We start from the raw sequence: 16,849 nt of genomic DNA, 5'->3' as shown, positions 1-16,849 counted from the left end.
TTTTTCCTAATGCTTTCCTTTTCCTTTAATATCCTAGAGTTGTCCAAACCCAATTCTTCGATCCTAAATTCAACTACAAATAATATCTTAGAGAAGATTGAATAAAATAATTATTTTATTTTAACATATATTTTTTATTTAAATTATGTCACATAATTATATTATTAAAAAAATTAAATATTTATTATATATTATAAGTGATAATTAAATAATGAGTATTTATTTAAATAAACTCATGTTTATAATGTATAATAAAAATTAATGTTTTGATAATATGATTATATAATATAATTTAAATAAAAATGATATATACTAAGATCAAATAATTTATTCATAAAATTTTGGTAACGGGTACAATTATTGCCATTTGCTGGTTTGTCAAAACGCATTTACTTTACTTTAGGGGAAATTAAAATTTTTAAAATTGTTTTTTAAAAAAAGAAATTGTAAGTCGAATTTTCAAATCACTGTTAACATAGTATGACGCTCGATATACAATGAGAAAAAAATATTACATTGAATTCAAGGACAACAAAGAACATTTATAGAATAACACTAAATATGTATTGTATAAGAAGTTATTTAAAATTTCCTATTAAAATATGGACTTAGTCAAATATTGCCTCATTGAAATGACATATATAATCAACAAATCTAATTAATTACACTACAGGTATAGTATATAATAAGACAATATCCTCTAAATTCAGAATTATATAGTCTTTGTTTTTCTTTTTTTTTTTTTTCGTAAGAGCAAAGAATAAGCAAACATATTTTATTTTTCAAAAACAAAAATAAATGATATTTATAGATTATATAAACACCCATTTTTATCTAAGATATACGACTTATTACTCGATTGTGAATTTCATCAGAATTTTTTGGTCCCATGTAAATTTATTTCAATTCATAACTTAAAATGTGTTTTTATGAAACATAATGCTTTTTTTTTTTTCTCAGCAAAAATAATAATAACCTGAATATATAAGACATGTAAAATTTGTTATTATACTAATTAAAAAAATGAATTTAATTGTCTATGTTTTACCAAATATATATAAATATATATAGTTGGCCATAAACTTAGCATGTTTATTATTACCATTTTAATAATCTAATGGAGGTTAACCAAATAGTAACGCCCCTGGATGAGATCAAAAGAGTTGATTAGGAATCTAACAAAAACAAATACCTGGCCCCATGCTAACTAAAATACATAGACGTCATTGTTGAAAAGTTGAAGACTAACGCCATGTTTGGCTCACTTATTATGCATACTAGTATTTTTATATATTTATGATAAAAATATTAAAAATAATAATTTATGATAATATTTATAATAATTTTAATTTAGTTTATATTATATTATAAAACTTAAAAGATTTAATAAATTTTAAGTTTCACTTGTTTATGGAATGATCACTTGAAATATCAAGTGGAAAGTTGATTATCTGTTAATGGTTAAATGATTAAACAGTAATACTTATATAAGTTGTTGATGAAAATGTTATTTTTTTTAAATTTAAATATTAAAATAATAAATTTAAAAAAAATTAAATGAAAAAAATAAAATATTTTTAATTTTAAATAAAATTATTTCAATTGTGAAGTTTGCTTCTACTAATAAACCAATATTTACATTAAACTAATAATATAATTTTTTTGAATTACTTATAAAATTTCTAATTTCTAATTTCTAATTTAGTTTAACTAATGAAATTTTAACATTAGTTATATTTTATGTGAAATAAAATGTGTTTTTCGAACAATTAAAATTAAAAATTAAATTTATTTTGCTTATTATAAAATTACTTAAGGGCAAAAGTAAAATCGTTTAAGATTAAAAGTGAATAAATAATTAAAATGCAATAACAATTCTAACATAATTGTTTTATATCAAAATAAAAACTCCATTTTTAGTGTACTAAAATCCAAAATCCAATTTGATTTTTTCATTGTACAATTGCCAGTGCCATTCAATTTCTCTCCAAAGTTCAAACCCATTTCCAAGTCTCTGATCGTTCATATTCAACCAGCTGCTTTTCATTTCAACCACCCATCATGCCTAAATTAAGAAAATAATATAAACATAAAAAATTCATAAAGTTTTAGCTTATAACAAATCAGCCATGAAGAAGAAATAAAACGGCGGCCCCTTCAAACACTTAAGAGTTCTGTGATTTTTCTAGTTTTAAGATAAAAAAAGTCAAAACCTAACCTCAAACCCGCTTGTTATTGATCGTTAGTCAAACTGACCGTTAGCCTACGCCGTCATCATAAAATTTACCGTCTGACAAATAAACTAGAGATTAAAATGGGAAAAGAGGTGAAAAGAAAAGAGGGGCAAAGGTGATTTATGTAACCATGTCTACTTTTGAAACAATTTACCAGAGTTTTCTGTCAAGTTTAACCATGTCTTGTTCAAAGAATGATTTCTTTAACTTCAAAAAGTCCATCGGAAAAAAAAAAAGCAAAAATTAAAAATAATTATGACATTTAGATTACTAAGCGGGATCGTACACACAAATTCTGAATAGAAAGAGAAAATCAATTTGATTTGGAACTATTCAGGAGGCACCAAAAAGTTGGAGCTCTCAAGCTGTGGAGATTTGTACGTTCTTATCAGCAGCAGCAAAGAAGCTGTTCCGGTTGTTGTTCACTTTTCCTGGTTGCAAATTTCCTTTCCATGGACACCAAATCAATATTGTCGGTGAGATGCTTGGCTGCTCCAACTGTGGGTGGGCTAGATTTGGTCGACTTGATTGCAACTTCTAAGACAGGGCCCTTGAAGATGAAGATTTCAACCGCTACAGTCTGTTAGAGGCACAGACTTGAAGAGTCGAGAACTTTGAGGTTTGGAGCAGCTGGATGGGGATACCGGACATTCCCTGATTTGGGGATAGCATTTAGTTTCTCTGCAACGAGCTGATGCTTGACTTTGTGTTTTTCAAATCGAGATATGCGACATCCCCTGATTTGATGATAGAATTCAGCTCCTCTAAAAACACACCAATGCTTGAGATTCCCAGGTGAATCACTTTGTTTCGGCATAGATGTCTTGATTCATAATGCTTAAATATACAGGAAGCATATCAAAATGGTTAGTCACTGGAACAAATAGTTCAGAAAACACATAAATCGAAACAATTGTCAAAGCAAGCATGGATTGAAACTACATTGAGTGTTGTTTCACATTGTTTATCACACAATCACAGCTACTGTAAAAGTTTAATCCAGGCAAAGAACAATTATAGCTCCACCAAACTGAAGGAAAAGACAATGGAAAGAGCAAAGCAAGGCTTACCATCAAGGAGTAGCATGAGTTCCCAGTGTCTGCATGAGGTAAGGTTGAAAGATGATCAAAACAAAAGAAGTTTCAAGAGAAACTTACAATAAAGAAACCACAAAACTCGAGGTTCAATACCATTTTAGTGCAATCATTTTATAGTCAGAAGCTGGGTTCCAACATGCAGAAATCAATCCATGAATCATACATATCTCTGTTGAGTCATAGAACAGTTTCCACTTTCTACACGTAAAGTGAAGGATCTGTTCAAGACACAAGTGTCACGGACCTAAGGGGGAGTCCTGAATCCCACATCGAACATAATAGGAAGGTCACTGGGGTATAAAAGGGTTCACACCATCTCCGCCTTGTGAGGCGCTTTTTGTAGGACAAAACCGTGAGGCCAGGGGGCTAGAGCGAACAATACCTCACAAGGGTGTGAACCGCGGCGAAAGGCTGATCTGAGACGCCGGAAGGGTGAATGCCCGGGTCCCGGAGCCGCGCGGGTTCGGAGCTTAAGTCTCGACCAGTGACAAGTGGTATCAGAGCCAGCCCTATACCGTTCGATCCACGCCGAGCACCTCAAGGGAGGCAGGCATAGTTGTCAGCCTCCGTGACATCACTGGGGTATAAAAGGGTTCACACCATCTCCGCATTGTGAGGCGCGGTTTTGTAGGACAAAACCGTGAGGCCAGGGGGGCCAGAGCGGACAATACCTCACAAGGGTGTGAACCATGGCAAAAGGCTGATCTGAGACGCCGGAAGGATGAATGCCCGTGTCCCGGAACCTCGCGGGTTCGGAGCTTAAGTCTCGACCCGTGACACAAGCCTTTGGTCCAACAAATGTCATGCACAAGCATCTTGTTTAGCATGTAATTGAGGTGGTATCACTTCTTCACAACAGACAAATATGAGTCAATCAAGCAAACATATTTCTCAACCATTGAGATCCTCACTCATGTATAATAGAATATTGTTGTGGAAAAACAATTTCGAACATGGAGATTACCAGAATAATAAAAGGTAATACATAAGATCATTGAAATCCTCAGCCCTCCTGGTCTAAGATTCTGAATCCTGGTGTGGTGTTGCAGAAACAAACCTATTGCTACTGTTAAATACCTCACATATTAGATAGTGAAACAACTGAAACACAACCTTGAGCTGTCAACTGTCATATTGTTTATATCGAGTAGTGACAAGTACAATAGTCCAAAAAGAAACAAAATGTTGATATATATTTTATTTATAAGGAGTTAACTCACTTTATCATATATGCATATCAGCAAGCTAGGTTTGAGAAAATGATTCCATCCAAAGGATTGTCTAGCTAAATCTCCATTCAATGAATACCATACAATCTCAGGTTGTTTTACAAATTCAAAGCCAAAGCAAAAAGGTAAATGATGCCTGCAATTAATCATGAAGCAAGTTAAACCGAATAACTAAAACATGGAATGAACACAATCTGACATAATTTGAGATATATGAGCAATATGGTATCACCTTCAACCACTCACATTGCTGCATTTCCCTGCTAGAAAACAGTGCCTCCATTTGAATGGTTTTAAACCCTGCAGCTGAATAGAAGATCCCAAATAAGGGTGTGGAGGAAAATAGAAATCTTGTACCTCATGCTCAGCTTTGAAGAGATAAAGAGTTACCTGCTAAATCATGAAATGCTTACAATCTCTTCTCCCGAACTTTTCTACTTACTGACAAAGTAAAACAAGGGTGGCCTCCTTAGTATAGAAAATAAATGACAGTCTTGTGATCTGTTGTGTTTCCTTCATATCCTTCACCGTCTGAATGAGTTTGGAAGGATCATCAGCATAATGCCACAATCAAGCTTACCTAACTTAATGCAACAATCACACAGAAAAGAAAGGACAAAGGTCTTATGCATTCTGATTTTAATTGTCAAAGGACACCAGCTTCTATGCCATTAATTAGATTATTTGTTTATAGCCAAAATCAATGTGCTATAAGCAAAAATTTTAAAATGTTCTCATTCACTTAAAGGAAAATCGCATAATAAATTAATCTACATTTCTTAGGCTATATATATTTCCGTCAACTAAGGAAACTTGTCAAAAATACCCTAGATGTTGCTATAATTTCTAAGGTACATAAGAGAATAACCTCTGAAGTGCTTTTGCCTATATTAAGAAAAGATCTCAATAGTTGAACTATAGACAGTGGTGCATCTCAGTTCCCCAATATTATGCCACAACAATTAAACAAAGACAAATACATTGGGAAAAAAGGATGACCATTGAACAAAAAGTTTTCTGACAGAGAAAAACAACTGATGCTGGAACGAACTGATGCTGGACTTTGTGTTTTTTCAGATCAAGGTATGGGATATCCCCTGATTTGATAGTGGAATCTGGCTCCTCTAAGAACACACCAGGACTTGCGTTTCCCAGGTGAATCACATTGTTTTGAAAAGACGTCACTCCATGCCAATTCATAATGCTGAAATAGTTCCAAAAACACAAATAAATCAGTTTCATAATTCAGCTCCTCTAGAAAGCATATAAAAATGGTGAGTCACTGGAATAAATTGTTCAAAAAACACATAAATTCAAACCATTGTCTAAGCAAGCATGAAAGAAAACCACATGAATTGTTCCTTCACATTTTTTATCATATAATATCAGGTTGTTCAAAAGCCCAATCCAGGCAAAGAGTAATTTATAGCTCCACCAAACTGAAAGAAAAAATAATGGAAAAAGCAAAGCAAGGCTTACCATCATGGAACGGTATCATATGCATACGCATCGTGTTTAGCGTGGAATTAAGCTAGCATCACTCCTTCACAACGGACAAATATGAGTATGTCAAGCAAACATATTTCTCAACCATTGAGATCCTCACTCATACATAATAGTATGTTGTTGTGGAAAAACAATTTGAACAACTTGATTACCAGAAAAACGAAAGGCAGTACATGAGATCATCGAAACCTCAGCCCTCCTGGTCTACGCTTCTGAGTCCTGGCGTTGTGCTGCAGAAACAAACCTATTACTACAGTGAAATGTCTCACATATTAGATAGTGACGCAGACTGAAACAGAACCTCGAGCTGTCAAAGGTCAAATTGTTTATATTGACCAGTGATAAGAATGATAGTTCACAATGAAAACAAAAATATTGATATAATATTAAATTTATAAGGAGTTAACTCACTTTATCAAATATGTCTTATCAGCAAGCTAGGTTTAGGAAACTGATTCCATCCAAAGGATTGTCTGGCTAAATCTCAATCCGATGAATACTATACAATCTCAGGTTCTTCACAAATTCAAAGCCAAAGCAAAAAAGTAACTGATGCCTGCAATTAATCATGAAGCAAGTTAAACTGAATAACTAAAACATGGAATTAACACTATCCATGCATTGTGATTTTAATTGTCAAAGACACCATTTTTTATGCCATCAGTTATTTTTTGTTAACAGGAATATATGCCATAAGCAAAATTTTAAAACGTTCTCATTCACTAAAAGGAAAGTATGCATAATAAGTGAATTACCTACATTTTTATGGTATATTTCCGTTAACTATGGGCACTTGTTAAAAATATCCTAGTCATTGCCATTATTTCTAAGGTACATAAGAGAATACCTTCTGAAGTGCTTTTTCCAATATTAAGGCAAGATCTCCATTGCTGAACTATAAGCAATGCTGCCTCTCAGTTCCTTCCCCACTATATCATGCCACAACAATTAAACAAAGGAAAATACAGTTAATGTATTTGGGAAAGAAGATGATTTTTAAACAAAAGGTTTTTCAATGAAGAAAGACAGGACAAAAAAAAGAACTCACAAGCTATGGTTTAATTGAGGATAACCTAAAATATTTAATGTCGGCAAATTACGGAGGCGGCATGGCTTCCTTAGATAACAGATGCATTGGCTTCTCACATTTCTGCTCTATAAAATCCAGAGTTGGATAAATATCCAACTCTAAGCTTCATCACTCTGGTGCCATCTTCTGTCAAAAGCTTCATCACTATGGTTTAATTGTCGAAGCTCAATCCAGGCAAAGAGTAATTTATAGCTCCACCAAACTGAAAGAAAAGACAATTGAAAAAGCAAAGCAAGGCTTACCATCAAGGAGCGGCATCATACACATAAGCATCGTGTTTCGCGTGGAATTAAGCTAGCGTCACTCCTTCATAAAAGACAAATATGAGTCTGTCAAGCAAACATATTTCGCAACCATTGAGATCCTCAGTCATGCATAAAAGTATGTTGTTGTGGAAAAACAATTTGAACATGGTGATTACTAGAAAAATCAAAAGGTATTACATGAGATCATTGAAACCTCAACCCTCCTGGTCTATGCGTCTGAATCCAGGTGTGGTGCTACAGAAACAAACCTATTGCTACTGTGAAATGTGTAACATATTAGATAGTGACACAGACTGAAAAAGAACCTGTAGCAGTCAAAGGTCATATTGTTTATATTGAGCAGTGATAAGTACAAGTTCAAAAACGAAAATGAAAATGTTGATATATATTAAATTTATAAGGAGTTAACTCACTTTATCATATATGTATATCAGCAAGCTAGGTTTGGGAAAATGATTCCATCCAAAGATTGTCTAGCCAAATCTCAATCCGATGAAATAGTATGCAATCTCAGGTTCTATACAAATTCAAAGCCAAAGCAAAAGAGTAATTGATGCCTACAATTAATCATGAAGCAAGTTAAACTGATAACTAAAACATGGAATTAACGCTATCTATGCATTGTGTTTTGAAATGTTCTCATTCAGTGAAAGGAAAGTATGCATAATAAGTGAATTAACTACATTTTTATGGTATATTTCCGTCAACTAAGTGCACTTGTTAAAAATATCCTACTCGTTGCCATTATTTCAAAGGTACATACGAGAATACCTTCTGAATTGCTTTTTCCAATATTAAGGCAAGATCTCCATTGCTGAACTATAGGCAATGCTGCTTCTCAATTCCTTCCCCGCTATATCATGCCACAACAATTAAACAAAGGGAAATACAGTTAATGTATTTGGGAAAGAAGATGACTTTTGAACAAAAATTTTTCTGATAAAGAAAAACAAGACAAGAACAATTTAAGGAACTCACAAGCTATTGTTTAATAGAGGATAACCTAAAATTTTAATATCTGCAAATTACAGATGATGCATGGCTTCCTTAGATGGCAGATGCATTGAATTCTCACATGTCCGCCCAGTGTTGGATAAATATCCAACTCTAAGCACCATCACTCTGGTGAATTCTTCTGTCAAAAACATTTCAGTATTCAGGAAAGACAGTGAGGTTTAGTGGTGGTTTTAATCAATTTAAGTATAACAACTTTTCTATTGCCAAAGGAAAGACTGAAAGATCAAATATAAGCTAACAAAGGGCTGATTTCCCACGGTAAATCCAAACTTTTAAACAGCACACGCCAAATGGAGCACGAGTAGCATGTGTAAATACGATGGAACAAGGTTTGGATGGGGAAACTTCTTTAAATTATTTAAGTTCACGGGTATTATATTTTAACATATCAAAATGTGAGAAGTTCCCAAGAGAGGGATGAAAAACAAGAATACAAGTGACAATTGGATTAAAAATATAACTTACCCAAATTTATGGCGTGAAAAAAAGAGACAGCGAACTTTTGCAGTGTGATTTGAAAATTTGATGCCACATTGTTCCTCATGCGGTCAACTGGGTTATTCATCAGAACTAAACTGTACAAAGAAAGTCCTCAGTTGTTGTCATTAGGATAAAGTGAAACGAAGGGACAAAGAACTTTTGCAGTGTGATTTGAAATTCTGGTGCTACATTGGTCCCCATGTGGTCCAATGGGTTCTTCATCAAATCTAAACAGTACAAAGAAAGGCATGAAATTTTGTCATTAGGATGATGTAAAATACCTATAATGAGGTAATAAAATCCCCAAAGAATTGCCAAGATAACTAGACGCAAAAATGGGCTTACATCATGTTTGTAAAATTCCTATAAAAAAAAAAAGGGACGATGATAAGCAAAAGTAAATGCTTATTATATGGGGAAAAGACAGAATGAGATTGCCATTCAAATAGAAACCTAACTACAGTTTTCTATTATTGGTAAACTTGTTTTTGGTTGTCGCTTTGAGATTAGCAGATTTACAAACTCATATTTGCAAAAATTTTTATTCAAAATAAAGCTTCAGTAAATAAATAAATAAAGAAAGAAATAAAAGGAAAGAAAGACAATAGCTGATTTTTTGCAGCTTTGCTCAAAAAGTAAACGCAGGAAGCATTGAAACTATTATAGAAGCTTATTTGCCAAACTTTAACTTACATTTTCTATTGAAATAGTGGGTCAGATACATTCTACAATATCAGTCCTTAAACCCATGAAAAAGAATAAAACAAAAAAATGGAGAAAAATCTATAAATTAGAAGGAAACAAAAAAAAAAAAAACAAAGGAGTTGCAGATTGAATAGGAAGAATTGTTGAATGAAATGATAACGCTAGAAGATGAGGAGCCGAAGCCTATAGGCTTAAGAAAATTATAGTACCTCTTGGAAGCGTCGTCCTTGGACTCCAATTAATGAATGTAGGCATTTCGAATGTGGGAGATCTTGGATAGCTCGGCGCGATTTTTCTTTAATCGCGGACAAGAACAGGTATGAAGCAGCTGCAAATTGGAGAGGCGTTGCATGGCTTCCTTAGAGGGCAAACGCATTAGATTCTCACAATACCAAATATCTAATCCTCGAAGAGAGGAGAGGTTTCCCAACCACTCTGGCAAAGCTATCACCCCATTGAAGTACCGTATCTCTAATCTCTCAAGTGCGGTGAAGTGTTGAAGTTGATGTGGCAGAGAGCTTAGTTTTTTCCATCCATTCAATCTCAAGTGTTGAAGGGAAGAGCGGAGGTTGTGGATGGAACTGAGAAGTGGAAATTCCTCAAGCTCTTCTGAGAAGGGACCCAATTCCAATGACTTCAAAAGGGGGAGGCAGTCAATGCTCTCTCCTGGAATTGACTCCAGATTTGTTAATCCACGCAGCGTTAAACTTAAAAGAGTGGAGAAGCCATCTAAACTGGGAATGGAAATCAGATTAGGACAACCTTCTATCACTACTTTTTCAAGCCTGGTGCATGCAGATAGTCCGTTTAGAGGAATGGATATCAGATTAGGACATGCGCTAATGTTTACCTGTTTTAGACATGTGGAGGCAAGTAGTCCCTCTTCTATTTTACATAATTTGTCACAACCCAACACCCGAAGCTCTTGAAGAAAAGAGATACCACCCTCTACACTTGGAATGGATTTTAAGCTCCCACAATAAGCTATATCTAATTTTTTTAGAGAAGAGGAAAATAGTTCATCCCCTGTCCAACTCAACTCCTTGCACCCTTGTATAGTGAGTTTCTCCAGCGAAGAAAATCTACTCATTCTTGGAATCCTGCTTAGCTTGTTACAATGTTCAATTTGCAACTCTTTTAGTGAAGGAAACACGGGGATTGCTGGCTCCACATCTAACCATTCTTTTACTTCTTTCAAACCCCGTAAGGCGAACTTTTCCAATGCTGGAAATAATGGGATTGACATCTTCTCATCACCACTATTGCACCAATTGCCATCAAAATAAAACTCATTTCCTATGCAACTCACATTTTGTAAAGCATGCATTCCAAGAAATTTGAGATTGGGATATTGCCCCAGACTTGGAACACTCTTTAAATTCGGACAATTTGATAGAGTCAACTTCACCAAATTGATGGGCTGAAAACAAGCACTTGGACCACTAAAGCTCTTCCTTGCCAACCACGAGGGATACTGCCCTCCCTTATAATTCTCAATCATTAAGTTTTTCAGATCTAAGTGAGGCTTCAATCCTTCCAATACATCCTGATCAATATTGTAGTAACCTTCACTTCTAGAGTACTTCCATTCGTAACTCAACTTGTGTAACTTTACCTTCTCCCACAGTTTAGCTTCCCTAGCTTCTTCTTCGTTTCTAACATTCTGGAGATTAAATATGGCCAATTCTCCTTTAAGTTCAGTGAAACATCCCAATTTCCCAATTCCACATCTCCCTTTTGTAACCACATCAAATATTGGCAAAGTTTGAAGACCAGTTAGACATCCGATCTCATCAGGAAAATGACGTCTAGAATCGATATAGAAATGCTTCAAGCTAACTAAATTTTTCATTCCTTTAGGAAATTTTTTAAGAGAATCACAACTCAGCAATCTTAATGTCTGCAAATGGTAGAGTTGGGTAATGGACTTCGGTAGTCTACTTACCCTAGTTCTTGAAATATCAAGGTATCTCAAATGTTTTAACCTACCAATTGAATCTGGCAAGCAATCAATATCAGCATCACAAAAATTAAGAACCCGTAAGCCTTTGAAGTTCCATACAACGTGGAAATCATCACCTTTCAAGAACAAAGAATGCCACAGTTTCACACCAATTTCATGTTGACCATGAGAATTATGATGAGTGGAAATGGATTGTGCAAGATCATGAACTAAATCATGCATCTTGCATGTAATGCACCCATATATATCCATCTCCACGTCCTGCAATAAGGAATTTGATAATAAGTGATTGAAGTACTCATTACCAATTTCCTCAACTGCCTGCTGGAAACTTCTTTTAAATTGTTGGAGAAAGCCTTCCGCCATCCAAAGCTGGATTAATTGCTCCTTTTGGATGCGGAAATCTTTAGGAAATATAGAACAATATGCAAAACATTGCTTTAAAAATGGAGAAGGCAAGCGATCAAAACTTAATTTCAAGACACGTACAACTGCTTCATCGCTTTCTAGTGAACCCCAAAGAGGACTATCTCTGATTTTTTCCCACTCAACTTTATCCCGCTTGTTGCACATTGTTCCGCCTAAAACATTTGCCACCAATGGCACACCTTCACATTTTTTAGCGATAGCCTCCCCAATATCTTCCAATTCCACAGATATTGAAGAGTTTTGGAATGCTCTTTTTTTTATTATAGCCCAACACTCATCATCTTTCAGTAGCTTAAGAGGATACCTATTTTCATGAGGTATCTCCATTACCACTGCAACATTTTGATTACGAGTGGTGACAAGAATGCTACTCCTACTTTTATTTTCATTTATTCCTAGCAAACTACCCCTTAAGACCTCCCATTTGCTACGATCTTCATTCCACACATCATCAAGTACGAGAAGGTAGGTTTTCCCTTCCAACTTTTTTTGTATTTCCCGGAGTATAGGATCCCTTTGTTTCAATTCACAAGCTTTCCCAGTTAGAGATTCTAACATCTCCTGTAATATCCTAGAGACATCAAAATTTTCAGCCACACACACCCATATTATTTCATTAAAATAATTCTTTACTTTGTCATTTCTGCGTACGGACTGTGCTAAAGTAGTTTTCCCCGAGCCCGCGATACCTATTATGGATACTAATGAGAAAATTTGTTGAGTGCATGAGCCAATCAACAGATCAACTATTCTTGAAACATCAGCTTCCCTTCCAACAACTTGTGATGAGTCACCGAAGGAGTCTGTGATTCCTACTCCACTAAATACTGGAGCCGCATTTTGAACTCTTTGTTGGAGCCCAAATTTGAAGGCCCGATCAATAATTCCATCCAAGGATATATTAATATTCTTAACATTTTTAGCCATCTTTAGAGTGAATGCCATGGGATTTTTGAAGGGGGAAAAGCAGTTGCTGACCTGTGCTCTCTTTCGGGTGTCCACCTTTATTCGAAGATGTTCATAAGCAAACTCATCCAATACATCATCCGCCTTATTAGCGATACCTCTAAGCTGCACCAACCAAGCTTTGACAGGCTCATCAAGTAGCCGCCCCTCTGCATCTTGCAAAAAAGCTCGAGTTAGAGCAACGGAGGCATAGAGTTGGTTCAGGTCGTCCTCAAAATCGCATGCGAGGTCGATGTGTCCTTCAATGAACGAGATAACCTTGGATAGAGCCACGTCTACGACAGCACCGATGGCAGCTTCAGCCATTTTTGTTTCAGGTACTGGTCAAGAATTAAGAAAATGCTTGGAGATTTCAACAAAGATCTGAATGAAAAAAAAACAAAGAATGGTGTTATTTTTCCTAATTACAATAGAATTGGTTTCTTTTTATTTCTTCTTGGCTTCATAAGTTAGATTGAAATAAATCTTTATTAGCTTATTCAAAGCCAAAAATGAGTCGAGAATAATTCAATATCAAAGGAGAAGGCAACGATGTAACCATAAGTGTTTATCTTCAAGCTTCAATTAAAATTATACAAATTCGGCGTAATTACGCCTGATTTACCCATCCAACTTGTGTCAAATATGCATTTAAGTTATTACCAACTTTTATTATGCAATTGACTTATTAAACTATCATGTAAGTTTGTGAAATTAACGAATTTGATTATATGGTATGTTATTAATAAATAAATCTCGAGTATGAATCTTTTGCAAAAGAGACACGATTTACAAGTATTTTGTATTGGTAGAAGTAAAAAGGAAAAGAATAAATGGTCAGATTGAAAGATACACTATATCAATTAACATATTTTTTTCTTAAATTAGATTGTAGTATTGATAATTTGTGACTTTAGGGCTTGGGTTTAGGGACGTTAAAATAATTTTTTTTATTTTTTTACCTTCCATTTTATTTAAAATTTTTATCGCTCCGATATTTCTAACTTATTTTAATGTTATATATTTATAAGAAAAAAAATTTTTGGGCACTAATTTTATATAGTTATAAGAAATTATTTTAACCTAAATAAATAAATAGACAATGTAACATTTAAATAAATTATTTTTCTCATAAATAGATAAGCTCAATGGTTAAGTAAATACTTTAAAGTAAAAAAAAAAAAACATTTTTAAAAAATTAATATTTACAAGCAAAAAAAAAAAATTACAGACATAGACATGTATTAAGAATAATAAAAATTAATATCAATTAGTATAAAAAAGGATTAAAAGTGCCGTAATACCTTAAAAAAGATTTATGAAACTTTTAAATATAATAGAAGGTAAGTATAAAAAATATTATTTTAATATAAATAATAAAGTTGACAACCTAAAATTTAAATTAATTAATTTCTCATAAATAGATAAGCTAATTGTTAAAAAAATCTTTAATGGATAAAAAAAATATTAAGTTAAAAATAATATTTGAAAATAAAAAATTCAAAAATTTATTATCATAAATACATTATAAGAATAATAAAAAGTTGAATTAATTAACATAAAATTGCATAAAACTAAAAAATATTACTTCAACATAAATAATTAATTTGATAATGTAAAATTTAAATTAATTATTTTTCTATAAATAGATATGGTCAATGGCTAAAAAATTACGTAAAACTCCTTTCAAGACAAAAAAATAATGCCAAAGAATAAATATTTTAAAATAAAATTTTAAAAATTCTTATCATAAACTGGTAAGAGGAATAATTAAATTCGTTTCAATTGGCATAAAATGAATTAAAAGTATCGTAACATCCTAAAAAAAAGTTATGAAAATTTTAAATATAATAAAAGATAAGTGTAAGTGTAAGAAAATCTTATTTAAAGTAAATAATTAAGTTGATAAAAAAAATTCTTAGGTAATTATTTTTTTGAAAATACATAAGGCCAATGGCTAAAAAATACTTTCAAAACAAAAAAGACAACTTAAGGAATTGATATTTTGAAATAAAACTTTAAAAAAAAGTACTAACATAAATATGTGAAAGGAATAAAATTCATTTTAATTTGATAAAATAAATTAGAAATGTCGTAATACTTTAAAAAAGATATGAAAATTTTAAATGTAATAAAAGATAAGAATAAGTTCAAAAAGATTTATTTTAAAGTAAATAATTTAGTTAAAAATGTAAAATTTAAAGTAATTATTTTTTGGCACTTATATAAAGCCAATGGCTAAAAATATTTGCAAAACAAAAAAAAAAGGCAACGTTAATGAAATTATTATTTTAAAAAATTTAGAAATATATGAACATAAACATGTGAAACAAATAATAAAATTTGTATCAATTGGCCAAAAATATGTTAAAGTGTCATAATATCTTAAAAAAGAGTTATAAAAATTTTAAACATAATAAAAAATAAGAATAAGCACTAAAAAATATTATTTTAATGTAAATAATTAAGTTGATCACATAAAATTTAAATTAATTATTTTTAAATAAATATATATAAATATTGGCCAAGAAAATTTTGGTTTCAAAAAATTTTTTTTTTAATGTTTAATCAAAGCACACTCCTGATTTAACACTCATAAAAGTTTAAAGGGCTAAAAAACTTAAAAAGCCTATATATTTTTCTAAATCTCTCATATAAGCAATATTATTAATATCCAAATGAGTTTTTAAATTACTAGTTTTATTTAACAAAATTTTTATTTTGAATGAAATCATTAAAATTCATTATCTATATAAAGTCAATGTTTATGTACTTGGTATCTTTATAAAATCATTTTTTTAAAATCAACATCTTATATATAGTAAAAAATGAAAATTTAATGAGCATATAACTTATAATTAATTTTTGTTATGATTAGACAAATATAAAATCATAATAAAAAGAATGGTCAATGGAATATATAAAAAATTCATATTCAGTTTGTACCTAAATGACATGCCACATAACTCACAGAAACCAGAAGCACGTATGTGACACATATAATATAACAGGGGCATATATAAAATTATCTGTATAACTTTTTTTTTTTGGTCATATATGTGACATGTAGGCACTATTGACAACTTAGAATTACGTGCATATATGAAATTCATATCTATAAATGATAAATTTTTATTGTAATTAAAAAATTACTAGATTATATTAAAATTTATTGCAATTGGAATGTCATTATATATCACTTTTAGATTGTCACGGATGTTATAGGTACTAAACATTATGTCACACACAAATTTTAAAATGTTTTATTTAAGTAAAAGGGTTAATTAAATTAAATATTTTAAGTGCTCAATTGAGCTCAATAAATAATATAATTTTTTTAGATTCAATCACTAGTAAGCAACTTTAAATGTAAAACTTAATTACAAGATTTAAGTTCAAATATGTTTTTGATAATATATGCATAAAATTAACATTTAACACGAATAATAAACTATCTAATGTAATTGCTTCATTTTTTTGCTTAATTTTAACAAATTATACATTTCAAAGTTTTCAATTCTAGAGATTAGAACACATACCTTTTGGAAAATCCACTAGAAATCAAGAAATTGCTCGAAATTTTTAAGAAAATGAAATAAGGTTGCTTTGAGGTGTGAGAAATTATGGAGAGTTTTAAAACTTAAATAGGAAAAACCACGCTTAGAATTGACTTTTGTCTGATCAACAGGCAAAAGTAAAAAGAATATATACTTAAAGTATAAGGTGAGAACATAAGCTTAGAGTTGATACTTGTACCAGCAAAAGTAAAATAATATATTATGTTTAGTGCATAGGATAATAGATGGGATAAAATAATAATAATCATATATTATGTTTAATTTGTATCTAAAAAAATGAATAAGATTATAAGAAGGATTAATCATGTTC

General features: G+C 31.9%; 1 long non-coding RNA gene across 50 annotated transcripts; it reads right to left on the bottom strand.

Annotated features, from left to right (window-relative positions):
- Window positions 1–2,477: 2,477 nt before the first annotated feature.
- Window positions 2,478–16,576, bottom strand: LOC111307668 (uncharacterized). 50 transcript variants are annotated; one of them, XR_016331832.1, is made up of 20 exons: window positions 16,501–16,576; window positions 9,834–13,345; window positions 9,201–9,282; window positions 8,905–9,014; window positions 8,426–8,557; window positions 8,194–8,275; window positions 7,836–7,939; window positions 7,600–7,727; window positions 7,399–7,462; window positions 7,115–7,279; window positions 6,914–6,995; window positions 6,478–6,622; window positions 6,219–6,296; window positions 6,040–6,103; window positions 4,951–5,764; window positions 4,793–4,866; window positions 4,552–4,696; window positions 3,425–4,397; window positions 3,305–3,333; window positions 2,478–3,071 (listed from the first exon to the last, which is right to left on the bottom strand). It is a non-coding gene; the product is annotated as an uncharacterized LOC111307668 (long non-coding RNA). The 50 variants fall into 50 exon arrangements; XR_016331836.1 differs by lacking the exon at window positions 7,600–7,727 and having other exon boundaries at window positions 7,140–7,279; window positions 8,401–8,557; XR_016331808.1 differs by lacking the exon at window positions 9,201–9,282 and having other exon boundaries at window positions 7,115–7,300; window positions 7,399–7,485; window positions 8,401–8,557; window positions 8,905–9,146.
- Window positions 16,577–16,849: the final 273 nt, after the last annotated feature.

This window comes from Durio zibethinus, chromosome 22 (genome assembly GCF_047325235.1).
Source record: "Durio zibethinus cultivar Kanyao isolate XHJ-2024 chromosome 22, ASM4732523v1, whole genome shotgun sequence".
Lineage (NCBI taxonomy): Eukaryota > Viridiplantae > Streptophyta > Magnoliopsida > Malvales > Malvaceae > Durio > Durio zibethinus.
The sequence above is the reverse complement of the archived record's forward strand: the minus strand, read 5'-3'. Positions and strand labels throughout refer to the sequence as shown.